Source organism: Eublepharis macularius, chromosome 14 (assembly GCF_028583425.1).
Source record: "Eublepharis macularius isolate TG4126 chromosome 14, MPM_Emac_v1.0, whole genome shotgun sequence".
NCBI lineage: Eukaryota > Metazoa > Chordata > Lepidosauria > Squamata > Eublepharidae > Eublepharis > Eublepharis macularius.
In genome coordinates, this window is record NC_072803.1 from 48,601,949 (window position 1) to 48,619,891 (window position 17,943).

Here is a 17,943-nt window from a genome sequence, read left to right on the forward strand (position 1 = left end):
AGAGCCAAACTATAAGTGATGCCTTACACAGGTTGGACACTAGTCGGCTTCCCTTAAGTTTTGATGGGAAATGTAGGCACTCTGGTTTTACAGCTTGGCTCTCCATTACAGCTGCAAGACCAGGATGCCTACATTTCCCATCAAAACTTGAGGGAAGCCGACTAGTGTCCAACCTGTGTAAGACGTCACTTTTAGTTTGGCTCCAAGACTATTGAAATCAATGGCCTTAGGTTGGGAGAACTCTGCCTAGGATTGTTCTGATAGCCCGTCAACTCCGTATCAAACTGCCTGTCAGTTAAGATCAACTTCTGAGGATCCCTTCTGTGTGCTCTGAACTTCTGAAGTGAGATGGGTGGTCAGGTAACCAGATATGGGGCCTCCTCTGTGATGGCACCTCAACTGGGATTGCTCTCCACACAAGGGCTTTTTTTTCTGGGCAAAGAGGTGGTGGAACTCAGAGCAGAACCACAAGTGACGCCTGACACAGGTTGGACACATGCCATTCAGATGCTCTTTAGAAAGTTGCTTTTATTGCCGAACCTGCTTTAATTAGTTTGCTAGCTTTCTTTTACTTGTGTATGTATTTTATTGGGGTTCCCCACACCCCCGTATTTACGCCTTGCATCTTTTCTGCCATCTTAATCTTTGCCTCTGTTTTAATCCTCTGATTTTAATTGTGCTGCTATTTTAATCTTGCTGATGCTGTTTTATGAATATTATTGCATATTGTTTTATTGGTCATTTAAAATGGATTTTAAAGTCATTTAGTGGCTATTGAATTCCTATTGTATGCTGCCTCAGGCATTTTAATACAGAGACAAAAAACAAACCAGCTGAATAAATAAATAAGTGACCGAATGTTAACCAGCACTTCAATAAAATGCTCTGCTCTGTTCTCTCATTAATTCCTTCCCACCAGCAAACCCCACCTGCCCTTAGGCTTTGCGTGCGATGTATTAAAACTTCTGAGTGATAGAAATGTTCGTAAACATTCCACAACAGCTGAGACAGTAGGTAGGAAAAATTCGTTTCAGTCTTGTCCACAATTGTCAAGATTATTTTTATGTATGTTAGATGCCATTGATTTGTGGCTTGCCCTACTATATCAACAGCAGCATCCCGTGTTTTGCAAGTGTAACAGGTAGATCCTGCTCCACAGCTTGTCAGTTGCAAATCCCATTATCAAAGTGTCACAGGGTCAGGCTTTCCGATTGCTTGCATTCAGGAGTGTTACTTTTAGGGTATAGAAAGGTCCCGCACCAGTGCCAGATATTCTTCTTGGAGCCCTTGTCCTTTTAAGGGCTGCCCAAGAGGAAGAAATCTAAGAAATCCAACAGAGGAAGCTTTCCCTGGCAAGGAGATAAACGAAATAAAGCACAGCAAGCAAGTTAATTTTATATTTGTATGCAGATTTACACACAAGTAGGTCCCATTGAACTCAATGAGATTTACAGGGCAATCCTCAACAAATTTACACCTTTCTAGGCCCATTGACTTGAGTGAACTTGATTTGAATGAAGAGACCCATTGACTTGAGAGAAGCAGCAGGAAGGGATACGCCACTGCTAGGCTCTTGTGGCCCTTTCTCATATGCCCAGGGTAATGCCAATCACCACTTTGGGGTCAGGAAGGAATTTTCCTCCAGGTCAGATTGGCCAGGTTCCTGGAGGGGCATTGCTTTCCTCTGGGAGTTAGGGTGGTGGTGGTGGTATAGCTATGAATTTCCTACATTGTGTAGGGGGTTGGACTAGATGACCCGTGGGATCCCTTCCAGCTCTTTTTCTATGAATATACATGCACAGCCTTCAGCTATATAAGGATCTCGCCCTTTCACACTAGGGTTACTGACAATAATTTGTCTTCATAGGCTTATGGTTTGCCCCCTCTCCATTGTCTACTGCAAAGTTCTGTATGGCACACACGTGCTCAATTTAAATCAATTTAACTGTCATGCTTGACCCCAAAAATCCAGGGAATTGTCGTTTGGTGAAGATGCCCCTTCATTTGCCTTTTAGATTTGCATCCCGCCTTTTGACCAGAGTCCTCCAAACATCTCAAACTTCTTGAAGTAGGACTCGCTTCTAAAGTTATTCTACTTTTCAAGACCCATTTGCAAAAGTAATTCCAAGCTACTTCCCCACTCCCAAACACGAAATTCCAGAACCTCCCAACAGTTAACACTGAACAGCTTTAGGTTTTATTTTTCATTTTTAGTATTCAAAAATGTACAGTCTTATTAAGCAACAGGCAGTATTTCATGATCATTATGAAAAAGCAAATCCAAATTTGATGTCAAGCCTCCTGGAGCCTCCTCCCCGGCTCACTCTGTTCCACCTCCACCCTCCCGGCCTCACAACTCACCTGCAAAACAGTCATGACCCACTTTTGGATTATGACCCACAATTTGTGAACCGCTGCCTTAGGGTAACAGGATGAAAAATAATATGGTATAATGTTACGCACACTCTACTTCTCAGAGCAGTGAGAAGTTCCAGGGCCAGCACTTACCTGGGCTGGTCCCCTTTGGAGGAGAGTTTCAGGGAGGTAGCTTTGTTGGTCTACAGTAGAACAGCCAGTTTTGAGTCCAGTGGCACCTTACAGACCCAATGAGATTTTTCATGAGTGTAAATTTTGAGAGCCAAAGCTCCCTTCTTCTTTGGAGGAGAGAGCATTGCAGTCTTGCAGCATTTGCCTTATTTACAAATATATAAACAGAGCACAGGTGGAGACAAAGATGCCTGCAGGGTACAAACCTCCAGGCACCCCTAAGAACGCACATGATTTCTGTGGAGTCAAAACTATGTGATTATGAAAAGATGGACTATTTACCTTCTGCTCCTGCAAAACAAACAACATGGAATTATATCCCAAATGTAAAATGCAGGCAGTGCCAGATTCTTGCCTCCCACCTCTAATGTATGTATGTACGATTATTATCTATGTTATTTATAGTCTGCCTTTCTCACTAAGACTCAAGACTTAAGTCAATATGAACATTGGCTGGGGCATTCAATAAACGCCCCAGATAGCAGAAACATGAAAACAAGCAGAAATCCAATAGAGAGCTGAAGGAAAACAAAAACAAACAAGAGTGCTGAAACAAAACATTAAAAAACATGGAACTATCCAGCAGGAGCTCAGTTACTGCAACAGACAGTACACAGTCACAAAGTGCAGTTACCAATGCATCCCTCTGAGCCATTTCCTCCCAGTAACATAAGTTGTGCAGCTTTTCCCACAAACAGGTCAGCTTGGGAGAAGTCATCACTTACTTGTGCAAAAAGCCCTGACATTTCAGCTTACTGCCCTGAAAATGTGCCCTGAGACCTCATGATCCTCCTGTCCACACATAGAGAACAACAGTTAAGTCTTAAGAGCATGAGGGACAGCAAAGCAAAAACAAAACAAAAACCCTACCAGGGCACATCTGTATTGGTGTGAGCAACTTTAGAAGACAGTTAATGAAAAAGCAAGATGGCTATATAACAACAATTGGGCAAACTTTGTTTTGTGTAGATGTCCCCAAAAGGCCAACTCATAAATTTAGGGCTGAGAGGCAGGGTAGATTTTTAATAACAAACAATAATCCCCTCATCTAGCAAGGTGGATGAGCGCACATAGATTCATGTGTCTTCTCACACATGAATTATTCATCTTTTGACAAGCCAGCATATGAAGTTTAATTGATTTATTGCCTCTTGCCCAAAAGAGCAAGGGGGTGTAACCATTTGAAGCAGTTCTAGTCTTCACACAGTGCAGACATGACTGGGACTTACTGTCACATCCTGATTCATTTTCCTTTCTCTTTGTAAATGTTAAAGAAGTAATATTCAGCCTGATGAAGATTTGAAAGCTTGCACAATGTGATGTGTCCTAAAAGGTATTATGTTTCTTGTGGCATGATGTTCATTGATTATGTTCTTGATTTTTATTATTATTGTTGTTGTTTGAATTATCCAAAACACAATCAACAATAAGCAGAGGTCACATGTTATTATTGATTGGCCTTGCTAAGCTGATACAAGTTTCCACTGGAGACCTAAGTATCAACCAGATATTGGCATAATATGTACGCTGTTCCAAGTAGCGCCAACTTTTGCAGTTCTGTAGGTGTTATGTCAGAAAGCTGCTGTTTTTCCACATGAACTGCAAAGTTTTTTGAGATGGTTCCAAGTGCCCTGATGACAATGGGAACTGCTGTTGCATTCTTCTTCCATAGTCGGGTGGTTTCTATTGCCAGATGTCTATATTTAATCATTTTTTCTTGTTCTTTTTCTTCAACTCTGGCATCCCCAGGAATTGCAATGTCGATTATCCAGACTTTTCGATTTTCCACAACTGTTATGTCTGGTGTATTATGTTCAAGGTGCTGATCAGTTTGAATTCTGAAATCCCACAAGATCTTGACTTGTTCATTTTCTAGTACCTTTTCCACCTGATGTTCCTATGAATTCTTCGATACTGGCAAGTTATACTATTTACACAATGACCAATGAATCAGCTTTGCGACCCTGTCATGTCTAGCTTGGTAGTCCATTTGTGCAATTTTGCTGCATTCAGAGATAAGGTGGGACACAGTTTCGTCTTTTTCCTGGCAAAGTCGACATTTTGGATTTTCACTGATTTTCTGTTGTTGTTGTTGTTGTTGTTGTTGTTGTTGTTGTTGTTGTTGTTGTTGTTAGTCCGCCTTCCTCACTGAGACTCAAGGTGGATTACACATTGTGAGTCACTACAGTCAGTTTCAAGGATATTTCAATCTATATGTGATAGGGTACATGCATGCAAATATGCAAAGATTTAAACCAACATAGAGTTCAAGAAATGCTGAAACAGAGCACAAGCAATTCTAAGACTGACATATTAAACAACATAGGAATTACCCAGTAGGATCATGCCCATAGAAACAGATAGTACAGTCGGACATAGAGTCTCTCTACACATCTGGGACATTCAAGTGAAAGATCTTAACACTTGTTCTCCTATTGTGGATACATATTAGGGTTGCCTGGTCCCTTTACTCCCCCGGCAGGAGATTGGGAACCTGGCACTTACCCTGCCACATCCGTGGATTCTTTCTTCACATGCATGCAGCGCCCACACACTCCTGGCTTGTGTGATGTCACTTCCTGGAAGTGACATCATCACATGGGTCAAAGGGCGACCTTGCAGGTAAAAGGGTATTCTTGTGCTCACTGAGGGGCATGATTCAGCCTGAAACAAGCTGCTGCGGGGCGTTATTCAGGCCGCTGTGGGCGCAGGAGCGTGCCATGCCGCCCGGGAGGGGGGAGAAAAGCACCGCCCAGGGGGTGCCCCAGGGAACGTGCCCTCCCCACTGGCCAAGTAAGTGGGTACAGGGGGAAAGGGGGGAGCAGGGGATATTAGGGGGAATGGTGCCCCTAATACATATGCACGGCTAGGGAGACAGAGTACACTTGAATATAAGACCACACAGAAAGTAAGTCACTTGAGCGTCCCTGTGTAACATGTCTTGTGTACAGACTCATAGTAGTAAAGCTTAGGGTACCTCTACTGATGCATCCCTCTGAGGCCACTTCTTACATGAAAGCTAGAGTTGCCAGCTCCAGGTTGGAAAATTCCTGGAGATTTCCTGGGAAGGGGGCACGCTCCCGTGCCGCGAGAGCGGGCAGGGGCAAGAGCAAGCCACTCACACTGCCGCTGCTGCTGCCGGCTCTTGCCTGCTGCCGCCTCTTGCCACTGTGGCTCCTGTGCGCCAAATGAGAGTGGGTCACAGCAAGAGCTAGTGATGGTGGTGGCAGCGATGAGAGCAAGCAGCCACGGTCGCAGCGAGAGCAGAGGGCGGCAACAAGCACCCCCTTTGACCCGGGGAGCAGGGCTCATTTCAAGGGGGAATACGCGGGAACGCAGTTCCGACAGTTCCCCAAATAGGTCCTATGTCAGGTGGCCCTGCCCACCTGACTCTCAGCCATTTGGGGCCCATTTCAGCCTGGATTGGAGCCGAAACGGCCCTGATCGGGCCTCTGACGGTGGTGGATCACTCTCCCACTCAGCAGCGGCCCAATCGTGACCATTTTGGGCCCCTTTTTGGCCATTTTCAGCCTCCTTTTGCCATTTTGGGCCCAATCTCAGCCCTGAATGGCCATGATTGGGTCCAAAACAGCCAAGATATGTGATGTCAGGGGGTGTAGCACATGCAAATCAGGTATGCTAATGATACACTTCTGGTGATGTCAAGAGGTGTGGCATATGATAATGAGTTATGCTAATGAGTTCCTCCAGCTCTTTTTCTACGAAATGACCCCTGTTGGGGGGTGTCCTTTGACCCCACGTGATGACGTCACTTGTGGAAGAGTTGCATGAGGAAAAGAAGCTGAGGACGAAGCTGAAGTTGGTTCCCAGTTCCCAGTTCCTTATTCGCAGTTCCTTATTCCTTATTCGTTATTCGCAAAGCGGCAAAGCCAAAGAAAAATATTGTGGGAAACTGAAAAGCTACAACTCCAAAATGAAGTTTGCAGGGGCACATATTATACACCTCCATATTAATAAGACTCAGCACTCTAAGGGGACCTATACTGGGTCATCCTACAAAACCAGGATCTTGAGTAAACAGCTTCAAAATAGGATGTCCCCAGAACAATTCAAGAAGAAGAAAGGGGCGGCAGCTGCAGCAGAAAAAAACTTTTGATCACCCCAAATCACACAGATCTGAACTCCAGAGACTGTCCCCTGCAAGAGGACATGTGCTGGTGCTGATTCAGTCTCTGGTTCTGGACCTAAGCCCTACTATGTGGCCCCCCTCCAAGCACCCTGTATTAGACATTGCTTTGAATAAGGAAGTGGTGAAAATATAAGCCGTCTGAAACCCAAAACAATCTTTGGATCACCCCAAATCACACACCCCTGAACTCCAGAGACTGTCCCCTACAAAAGGACATATGCTGGTGCTGATCCAGTCTCTGGTTCTGGACCTAAGGCCTCGAATGTGGCCTCTCTCCAAGCACCCTGTATTAGACATGGCTTTGAATAAGGAAGTGGTGAAAATATGAGCCCTCTGAAACCCAAAACAATCTTTGGATCACCCCAAATCACACACCCCTGAACTCCAGAGACTGTCCCCTACAAGAGGACATGTGCTGGTGCTGATCCAGTCTCTGGTTCTGGACCTAAGGCCGCGAATGAGGCCTCTCTCCAAGCACCCAGTATTAGACATGGCTATGAATAAGGAAGCGGTGAAAATATAAGCCCTCTGAAACCCAAAAAAATCTTCGGATCACCCCAAATCACACACCCCTGAACTCCAGAGACTGTCCCCTACAAGAGGACATGTGCTGGTGCTGATCCAGTCTCTGTTTCTGGACCTAAGTCCTCGAATGTGCCCCCCCTCCAAGCACCCTGTACTAGACATGGCTTTGAATAAGGAAGTGGTGGTAATATAAGCTCTCTGAAACCCAAAAAAATCTTTGGATCACCCCAAATCACACACCCCTGCACTCCAGAGATTGTCCCCTACAAGAGGACATGTGCTGGTGCTGATCCAGTCTCTGGTTCTGGACCTAAGCCCTACTATGTGGCCTCCCTCGAAGCACCCTGTATTAGACATGGCTTTGAATAAGGAAGCGGTGAAAATATAAGCCCTCTGAAACCCAAAACAATCTTTGGATCACCCCAAATCACACACCCCTGAACTCCAGAGACTGTCCCCTACAAGAGGACATGTGCTGGTGCTGATCCAGTCTCTGGTTCTGGACCTAAGTCCTCGAATGTGGCCTCCCTCCAAGCACCCTGTGTTAGACATGGCTTTGAATAAGGAAGTGGTGAAAATATAAGCCCTCTGAAACCCAAAACAATCTTTGGATCACCCCAAATCACACACCCCTGAACTCCAGAGACTGTCCCCTACAAGAGGACATGTGCTGGTGCTGATCCAGTCTCTGATTCTGGACCTAAGTCCTCGAATGTGGCCTCCCTCCAAGCACCCTGTATTAGACATGGCTTTGAATAAGGAAGTGGTGAAAATATAAGCCCCTTCCGTAACCCCAAGTTGGCAACTACTGTAAGGAGGTGCTTCAGACACCCCAGTTGCCAATACCCAATACCACCATTGTCTCCAATTTAGGTAAAATAGGACATATGAAGTTCAGCTGAAATGGAGGGAGATCTCCAGGTACGGCAATCATAATATGGAGGGTCCTCAGTGGGGTATAATTCCACAGAAGCCACACTCCAAAGCCACCATTCTGTTTGAGATAATTTAAACTTGTCATTTGAAAGTCATTTGTAACTCTCAGAGTTCTCTAGGTTGGTTGACATCAATTGTCAGGTAGTACCCATGTGGGGTATAATTCCACATAGGCCAGCCTAAGAAGCCTCCATGTCTTGGAGAATGTTAAAATCTGTCATTTGGAGATCAGTTGTAATTTGTGGGGATCTCCAGGAGGGTTGGCAACCACAGTGTCATCAAGACAGGTGGCCTTAGCATGGACCTGCCTGCTGCCAAACTTGCCACTGTCTCCCAAAGAACCCCAGGAGCAGCGAAGGCTGAGGGTAAGGGCAGAGGCATGGACCAAGCACAGGAGCGCATGCCTGGCAGCCCACGGCCTTCCCCCTGCTGAGGAAATGTCAGAAGAGCCAGTAAAGGATCTGATCTACTCCTCCTGAGTAGCAGAGATGAACCAGCTTGGAGAAAGAAGCTTAATGAACCCAGCCTCACCTGTAGGAGAAACTCCCTTTATAAGGCCGCAGCTAGCATGGGATTAGCTAGTCACAATTGTGGTATTCTGCACTTGGCTGTTGGTGAGTTCTTAGGTTCTGGCTGCCTGAGCCTTGGTGGGTCACAGTCTTTGATTTTGGAATCTGTTACTTGACCATGGAGTTTGACCTGAGAATCTTTGTTGTTGGCCCTGTTGTTGTCAGAACTTGCCTCCAACCTAGTGAGCAGGATATTTTTAATTTCTATTGTTGCTCTCCATTATACTCTTAGATTATGTTGCTGCTGTTTCTGCGGGTTTGTCATGAAAATATGGTTTAGAGCACATTATACTAAGTGATACATGTGTATTCTAATGAACTTTGTTTTAGAATTTCATTAGGCTGTCTTGGCTTGGGGCATAAATTGAGCCAAATGTGTAAGTTTGGTTTTCTGTAGTGCCTTTAATAAATATGAATCTGCATTTCGGATCTCTTAGTGTATCTTTACGTTGGAAGGGTAAATATTTTTATTTTGCCCTTCCAACATAAATCTTAAATTTCAGGCATGGGAGAGACGGAGCTCTTTCAGTGTGCTATCATTCTCTTCAACACCGACACCACACCCTCTGCTTTTCTCCATTTCTCAGCTTCTTCTGGTGGTAGCTAGGATAATTCACCCCATGAAGTAGGTTCAGGTATTTCTGCTGTTCTTAGTGCAGAGGTAGTCAAGTCAAGTTTCTTATTACAGTCTGTGACCAGTACATATAAAACCATTTGCAAATCAGTTTAAAAACAGTCGAGACTGGATACAGGGGAAGAATGATGAATAAATATAAGAGTAAAAAAATAAGATCATCATAAATTAGTTGTTTAAAAGGTTAAAATACATTCAGTCTGCCTTATGCGATTTACGTTGCTTGTAGACCTGGCCACAGAATCTTGCTACTTGATGTGTTGTCTGGTGATTCCGATCAGACAAAAGATAATCAAGTTTGATTTTATTTGAACTTCCAGGGCATCTTTCTACTAATGGACTGATGGTTTCCGCTCTAATTTTACTATGACTTGGGCAGTTAAAGAAGATGTGCTCCATTGAGTCAATTTCTCTTAGGGGATAGGAGCAAAGCCTAAGAGAGTAATGGACAGCTTTAAACTTTCCTTCCAGAACGGCAGAAGGTAGAGTTGAACTTCTAGCCCTTCTGAAGTTACTGGATTCAAGAAAGTAAAAGTAGGCTGCAGGAACGGCAATATATTTAGTAGTATCTGAAGAAATAAAACCTGGTGCTCTAAGTAAATCTGTTTGTCTTTCAATGTCTGTCGCTCTCTGCTTAATGAGTGATTTTGCTCGGTCTAACCCCATGACTAGCAAACTTTGAGGGGAAAGACCCAATTTTCCCAGGGATTTCAGAGTCGCCTTTTGCCAATTAGATTGAAATTTGTCTTGGAATAACAGAGGGAGCAGACCTTGCGAGTTTAGACATCCTGACAGCCATTTGAAAATTGAAAGGATGGTGATTCTGGCCTCTACCCTTAACATTCCTGTTTCCAGTCTAACCCATGAGTTAGGCATGCATTTGGGCACTTGTAATAGAGCTCTAAGGAATTTGGAGTGCACGCTCTCAAGTTGAGAGAAAGAGGAGGATGGCAGCCCTAAGAATGATCCGTATACTAATTGGGCCAATGGTTTGGCTTTAAACAATCTGAGTGCAGCTGGCACATACTGCCCCCCTTGTGATCGATAGAATTTCAGTATACTGTGTGCTGTTTTTTCTCCCACATCAGCAATGAAGCTGCTATGTGTTATTTTGGTACCTGAGGCTTGCAAAACTACACCCAAATATTTGAAGCTGGTAACTTGTTCTAAGCTCCCATCGTCTGATCTTTGGATTTTTATCGAAAGCCAGGATCTTAGTTTTTTGGTAATTAGTTAGAAGGTGTTCAGTATCGGAGAATTGGGAGAATTTTTTTATCCTAGAAAGTAATACAGCATCATCTGCATAGAGCAGTACGTGAATGTGCCTATTTGATAATTTGGGAGGGTGCAATCCAGGGTCATTCAAAAGCTTTACCAAATTGTTGATGTAGAAGATAAACAGAAAGGGGGCTAGAAGGCACACCTGCCTGTAAGTTTGAATGGGGTCAGTCAAATGCCCAATTCGGCTGCACCTTACTCAGGGCAGTTTGCTTGTGCATAGCCCCAAAAAGGAACAGCAGTCGCCTATCAATAGAGGAGGCCTGCAGTTTCCTCCAAAGTCTATTTCTAGAGACTGTGTCAAAAGCTGCTTTTAAATCAACAAATGCCCGGTAAAGTGATGCTTGGTCTCCTGTAGCATATTTCTCTACAAGGTGTTGCATTACTAGGCAGTGATCTATTGTTGACCTGCCAGCTCTAAACCCAACTTGCTCATCAGCAATTATATCCTCCTGTTCTAGCCAGTCTGAAAATTTCTCCAGCAGATGTTTTGTAGACAATTTGCTTACAATGCTTAGTAAGCTGATGGGTCTATAATTGGATGGATCTTCCTTCTTTCCCTTCTTATGGAAGGGGACTACTATAGCCATTCCCCAATCATTGGGGATGTAGCCGGTTTCATCAATATAAGTAAATAGGGAGGCTAGGAAAGTTGCCCACCAGTCCTTATTTGTTTTTAGTAATTCTGGAGATATTCCATCAAGCCCAGGGGCTTTTGCATTCTTTAACTGGCTAATATAAGCTTTTACCTCTTCGTCATGAATTGGGGGGCATTTGGCCAGATTTTCTATTGTTAGGGCAGGAGGGGGTTGAATAGGATCATCATACATTTTTTGGAAAAAAGAAGTCCATTTATCTGGGGGGATACAGGAAGCCAAGGAGGAGGCGGCTGTGGAGGCGTGGTTTGACACTAGTTTCCAGAACACCACTGAGTTTTTGCTCGTAGCTGCTTCAATTATATTGGCCCACAGTTTTCTGGTATGTTCTTTCTTACAGCAGGCAACCAGTGATTTATATTTCTTTTTTAAAAATGAAAGAGAACGATATGCATCCTGTCTGGTCTTTTCATCAGCTCTCAGTGCTAGCTTATAGGCATAGATTAAAGCATTTTTAGCACAAATACAGCTTTGATCAAACCAAGGTTTAGATGACAAATTGGTCTTGACCAGTTTTCCCTCTCGAGCACCTACCGAAAGTGGCCTTAAGGATTGGGCGAGGTCATCATAACTCTTTAAAGCATTTTCAGATTTTGAGGAAACCTTAAAAGCTTGACTATATAGTTGTAGGTTCTAGTGCAGAGGTATTTTTCCCTGCACTTGTTCCTCTGCAGCAAGTATGCTATGCGCATTGCTACAGCAGAATTTCCCTACTTTCCTCCCTTTTATTGCAGCCATGAAGCTGACTTTCTGCCCATTTCTTTCCAAACACAGCAGAATAGCTGTGAAGATTTAGTGTTTTCCACTCTGCCGCTTCTCTTGGTGTTGCTGGGAGACAGTTTGCTCTATGAAGTGGAGTTTTTTCTTAGCTCTGGAGGCAGTTTCCTACCTTTTCCCTTTTGTTTTCCTTCTCACTTCTTGCTTGGCTTCCTCAAGTTGCTGAAAAGTTTCTTTTTGTAGCATCGGAAGCTATTTCCCCACCTTTTTCCTGGCTGGCACAACAGAGTGTCTTCTACTCCCACCCCCTTCTCTTGTTTGCTGTGAGACAATGAAAGAGAGAATTATGTTGTACTTGAAAAGGAAATACTTTTGTCTGCAGTTACTTTGTTTGTTTGCTTTCTTCTTTTTAGCTGGCTCTCTGGAGAGCTAAAAAGGAGTAGTTTCAGTAAGGATTGTTCCTCTCAAGTTGACTGAGACTTCTGAGATAACTTTGAGTCTCCTAGACTATTTTGAGATGCAGCAATGACTGGCAGTATTATCTGAAAGCAGGATGATATAACTCATAAGGTTTGCCTTTTTTGAGAGTTAATGATCTCATATTGCCTATCCAAAGCCATACCATACTGCTGTTATTCAAAGAACAATATACACGAATCGCTAGCATCTTTTTCACCTTAATAATTACTTCAACTGGTCCACTTGGTTGGGGAAAAAGGTTAAAAAATAGCTTTTCTTCAGAGGTGCAATGGATCTTGAATCAATAGAGAGTCAGCACACGAGTTTAGCTTTTAAAATCATTTACTTCTAAAAGAAAAAGGTTAACAGGATTGCCTACAAAACAACAAATGCCTGGAGCTACATTCTCACTACTGGTTACAAACAAAGAGCTGGGATAACTGAATGGAGAATCTTCTTATTCCTCTGTCTTCTTGACCCTGAAAGAAAATCACCTGACCTGTTGACCAATAACAGTTTACAAACACTCTCAAGTTTTCCGGGCTTGCAGATTATTGGCTTTGAGCCAGGTTCCCCTTCCAGGTCAATCTAAACGATAGCATGGTAGGCAGACACATTAACCCCATAATGACTGAATCTCAGACCTTGCAACACACATATATTCCAACACATTTATGGTACGAATCTCAGACCTTGCAACACACATATATTCCAACACATTTATGGTACAGGTTTCTCATATTTGTTTTACATATTGGGAAATGTCTTGTTGGGGTAGTGGTGCTCATTCGAGAGTCTTTCTCCATCAGGCTGCTCCCCTTGCCAAAGATTGCTGGCATTGATTGTGTGGGCCTGGTGTGGGATGCCGAGGAGAGTATAGCCATCTGTCTGGCGTACCGATCGCCCAGCGCACCAGCAGATGCTGTGCCAGGCCTGTTAGAGGCGGTGGATGGCTGGGCCTTGGAGTACCCCAGGCTTCTGGTCTTAGGGGACATCAGTGTCCATGCTGATGATGCTACCTTCTCACAGGCCACATTAGGACTCTCCCAGTTTGTATCAATACCCACACATCGAGCAGGACACACACTGGATTTGATCTTTGGGTTTGGGATACAGGTGAATCTGGATGAAGCTATAGCAGTGCCACGGTCAGACCATCTCATCCTGAGGGCTTGTCTGGGCACCATGACCCCCTCCTGCTTGGGCAACGAGCTGATTTATGCTCGCCCGTGGAGTCAAATGGATCCAATTGAATTGCAGAACGCTCTGCAGGATCCGATGCCCCCTGGTGGCTCATTGGATGAGCTGATAGAGGACTGGAATGCCCGTTTCTCTGAAGCTATTGATGAGATCGCTCCCCGTCGCTCTCTCCGCCCCCGAACTAGAGTAGCTCCTTGGTATACTGATGAGGTACAACAAATCAAATGGGAGCTGAGACAGCTAGAGCGAGTGTGACGGCGACTTCATGATGAAATGACAAGAACATTTTAGGACGTTTATGAAGGCCTATGAGATGGCACTGAAAGCTGCAAAGAGAGACTACTATGCAGCTTCCACTGCGTCCACTAGTTCTCGCCCGGCACAACTCTTCAGAGTGATTTGGTCTTTAACGTCCCTCACGCATGGGACAAATAAAAATGTAAATTCGGTAATAAGCTGTGAGGCTTTTGGAGACTATTTTGTGGATAAGATCTTGTCACTCCGCCAGGATCTGTCCACCACAGTTGATGCAGTATATGTACTGGAGGCCCCTTGGTTGTCCTCAGGGTTGATATTAGATCAATTCAGGCCACTCTCCCAGGAGGAGGTGGGCAGGGTCCTGCATGCTGTGAAAACTACCATGTGCCCACTGGACCGATGCCCATCATGGCTGGTGAAAAGTGATGGTGATGGGATTTGGGCACCATTAGCTGACATCATTAATCTTTCTCTGAGTTCTGGGTTTTTTCCAGACTCACCGAAAGAGGCAGTGGTGCAGTCCTTATTAAATAACCCATCACTGGATCCTGCTGATCCAGCCAATTATCACCCAGTTTCGAATATTCCGTTCCTGGGTAAGGTAATTGAGAGGGTGGTAGCGGAACAGCTGCAGGTATACCTGGGTGATGCCTCTATCCTGGATCCATTCCAGTCCAGCTTCAGGCCTGGCCATGGTACAGAGACGGCTCTGGTTGCCCTCACAGATGATCTGCGGTGACACCTGGACCGGAGTGGGTCAGCACTGCTGATACTTTTAGATCTTACAGCAGCATTTGACATGGTCAGTCATAATCTTCTGACCCACTGCCTTGCCGATGTGGGGATTCGTGGAACAGCCCGGCAATGGCTGAACTCCTTCCTTCACAATCTAGGACAGAGGGTGGCACTCGGGAAACAGATGTCTGCTTACCATTCTTTGGTATGTGGCATCCCTCAGGGGGTGATTCTTTCCCTGATGCTATTTAACATCTATATGTGCCCCCTTGCCCGGTTAGCCCGCAGCTTTGGGCTAGGTTGTCACCGGTATGCGGATGACACTCAGCTTTATCTGCTGATGGATGGTGTTATGACTTTTACTTTCTTTAGGGTAGATTTTTTTTTTAATCTATCCCTTAACCCTCTGGGTAGTCTGCTGCCACCAGGAATATTTTATTCCAAGATATTTTATTTAAATTTTCCCTTTGGTAACGTTCCTAAGCGTCAAGCTCCTTCGTGGTTCTATGTGGCCCTGAAGATATGAATGGGATATAGCAATGACAGCTACACTGGGATATAGCAAAACAAAAATAAGCTTTTATTTATTTGAGAAGTGTATCGGTTTCATAAACATAGTTCTCGGTTCTTAAAGTTACTTCATTTACTCTCATTCACACAGCTGGCCTCTCTTTCCCTCACTGAGTGCCCTTTCACAAACATGCTCAGTTCAGGTTCCACACAGGTTATATTTCTCTCATAAACACTTCAACATATTCAGGCAGCACACAGCTAGCTTGCTTTCTTCTGACTAAAAATTTTCTCTCTACTCTCAGTCTCAAACTGCATTCACTCCGCCCACCCTCTCAGTCCTCAACCAATCATATCACTCACTCATCCATCTCCTTCACCCCCCACTCTTCATCTATCTCATCAAGCATTTAAAGATACATTTACTTGGAATCATTACAGATGGCCAGTTGGATCTTGCTTTGGATTCCTTGGTCAAGGGTCTTGAGGCTGTGACGGTATGGTTCCATCAGAGACGCCCCGCCTCACTTTATCCTGGACTGCCCTTGGGCCTGACCCGGAAGTTACAGCTGATCCAGAATGCAGCGGCACGCGTCCTTACCGGAACGCCCATCCAAGCGCACATTCATCACGTGCTGTGCCAGCTGCACTGGCTTCCAGTGGAGTTCCAGATCCAGTTCAAGGTGTTAACCTTGGTATTTAAAGCCCTTCATGGTGTCAGACCTATGGCTAAATAATAATTGTAATCCAGACTACCTTCTGCAATCAGACAAGAGTCCGTTGTTTTCAAAAGATTTACTGAAAAAAGCAATCATTATAGTCCACTGGCCCAGATGCAATATCTGGGCTGGTACACATGTATTGTTACGAATGATAGGCAAAGAACAAGGTACAAAGTATCAAACCCCAGCAGGCCCAGCCTCCCCCCATAGTTCTCAAAACAAGCCGCTTGAAGCTGAGAAAGTGAAAGTTTCCCAAGGCTGGAAAAGCTGTAGTCAAAACATTCCTCTTCTGTGAGATAGCTGCTAGGGAACATCTTGGCACCTGTGAATAAAGCACTCAGAATACTAAAAGAATTAAAATGGAGTCTCTTTGGTTATAACATAAAGGAAAGCATTCTGAACCTGACACATGGACTGGGACCTCCATACCTGCGGGACCGCCTCTTCCATTACGTCCCCTGCAGGGTGTTGCGCTCTGCAGACAAGCAACTCCTGGTGGTCCCTGGCCCAAAGGACATCCATCTGGCCTCAACCAGGGCGAGGGCTTTTTCTGCCCTGGCCCTGGCCTGGTGGAATGCTCTCCCCGCTGGAGATCTGGGCCCTGTGGGACCTGTTACAGTTTTGCAGGGCTTGGAAAACGGAGATGTTCTGCTGGGCCTTTGGCTGAGTGCCAGCGAGTGTCCTTCTTCTTCCATCTAAGACCACCATTTCTTCCGGAGCTGCCCTCAGCCATCTGCCATGCCTGTATACGGACTCCCGATATTTGTTTAAATAGCCTGCTCCTGGACTATTTTAATCATTTTAAAAAAATATTATTGATTGTATGTTTCTGTGATTTTAATGTATTTTTAATGTTGTTAGCCACCCTTAGCCCATCTGTGGGGAGGGCAGGGTATAAATCAAATAAATAAATAAATAAATGTTACGGTGAACTTTTGAGCTGCTTGATGTCTGTGGACAGGACCATTTAGGGGGTGCTCAATAGGTTTTCTCAGTTGCATTTTTTTCAAGAAAGTAATCTGTATAAAACTATGCCCCTCTTGAGGTCTGTGTCCAAGGCAGCTACCTAGTTGGTCTAATGGTAGCACCGGCCCTGTCTATAGTCATGGCAAACAGAGATGGGGAAAGGGGACAGCCTTGTCTAGTTCCCCTTGCTATATGGATATCTATCGAATGTACATTGTTAGTCCTCCTAACTGTAGCTTTTGGAGAAAGATAAAGAGCATTAATGGCATTTTAGAATTGGTCACCAAAACCCATTTTTTGAAGTAAAAGTTTTAGATATGGTATTTCCACTTAATCAAATTTCTTCTCTATATCAAAGGCCAGAGGTAATGCAGGGGTTTTGTATGCTTCACAGAAATTAATTATAGTTAAAGTGTTACGGGTATTGTCAAAAAGATTCCTTATTGGCATAAAGCCAGTCTGGTCAAGGTGAATGTAGTTGGTTATTTAAATTTAGAAAATCTTTTGGCAAATATGCTTGTAAAGATCTTTTGGCCTTGATTCAGTAAGGGTATTGGTTGAAAAGATTTAGTATTTGTAATATCGTTGTCCTTTTTTGGAGTAACTACTATTTCAGCCTCTGACCAAGATAGAGAGATGCTACCTCCTATCATAACAGAGTTGCACGTGGCATTTAGTGGAGTTGAAAGTAGGTGAATGTATTTTTTTGTAAAAAATTGGCAGGGAATCCATCCCTGTCTGAAGCTTTTTTATTTTTTTCAAGGATTTGATAGTGACTGTAACATCTTCTGTTGTGATTGGTTGGTCCAGATATTGCTTATGTTCTTGTGAGTTTTTTTCCAAATTTCCTGTGATGATAAATAATTTAAAATATCTTTAGTGGCCGGATTGTCTGATGCACAAATGGTTTGGTAGTATTCAGCAAATACATGGGCTAATTTTACAGAATTAGTTTGAGTTTTTCCTGGGTGCCTTTAATAATGTGAGTTTTTGTCCTTTAATTTTCAAGCAAGTAAGTTTATAGATTGGGCGACCTTTTTTGTGTTCATCTTCTAGTTTTCTTATTCTAGATATCATTTCA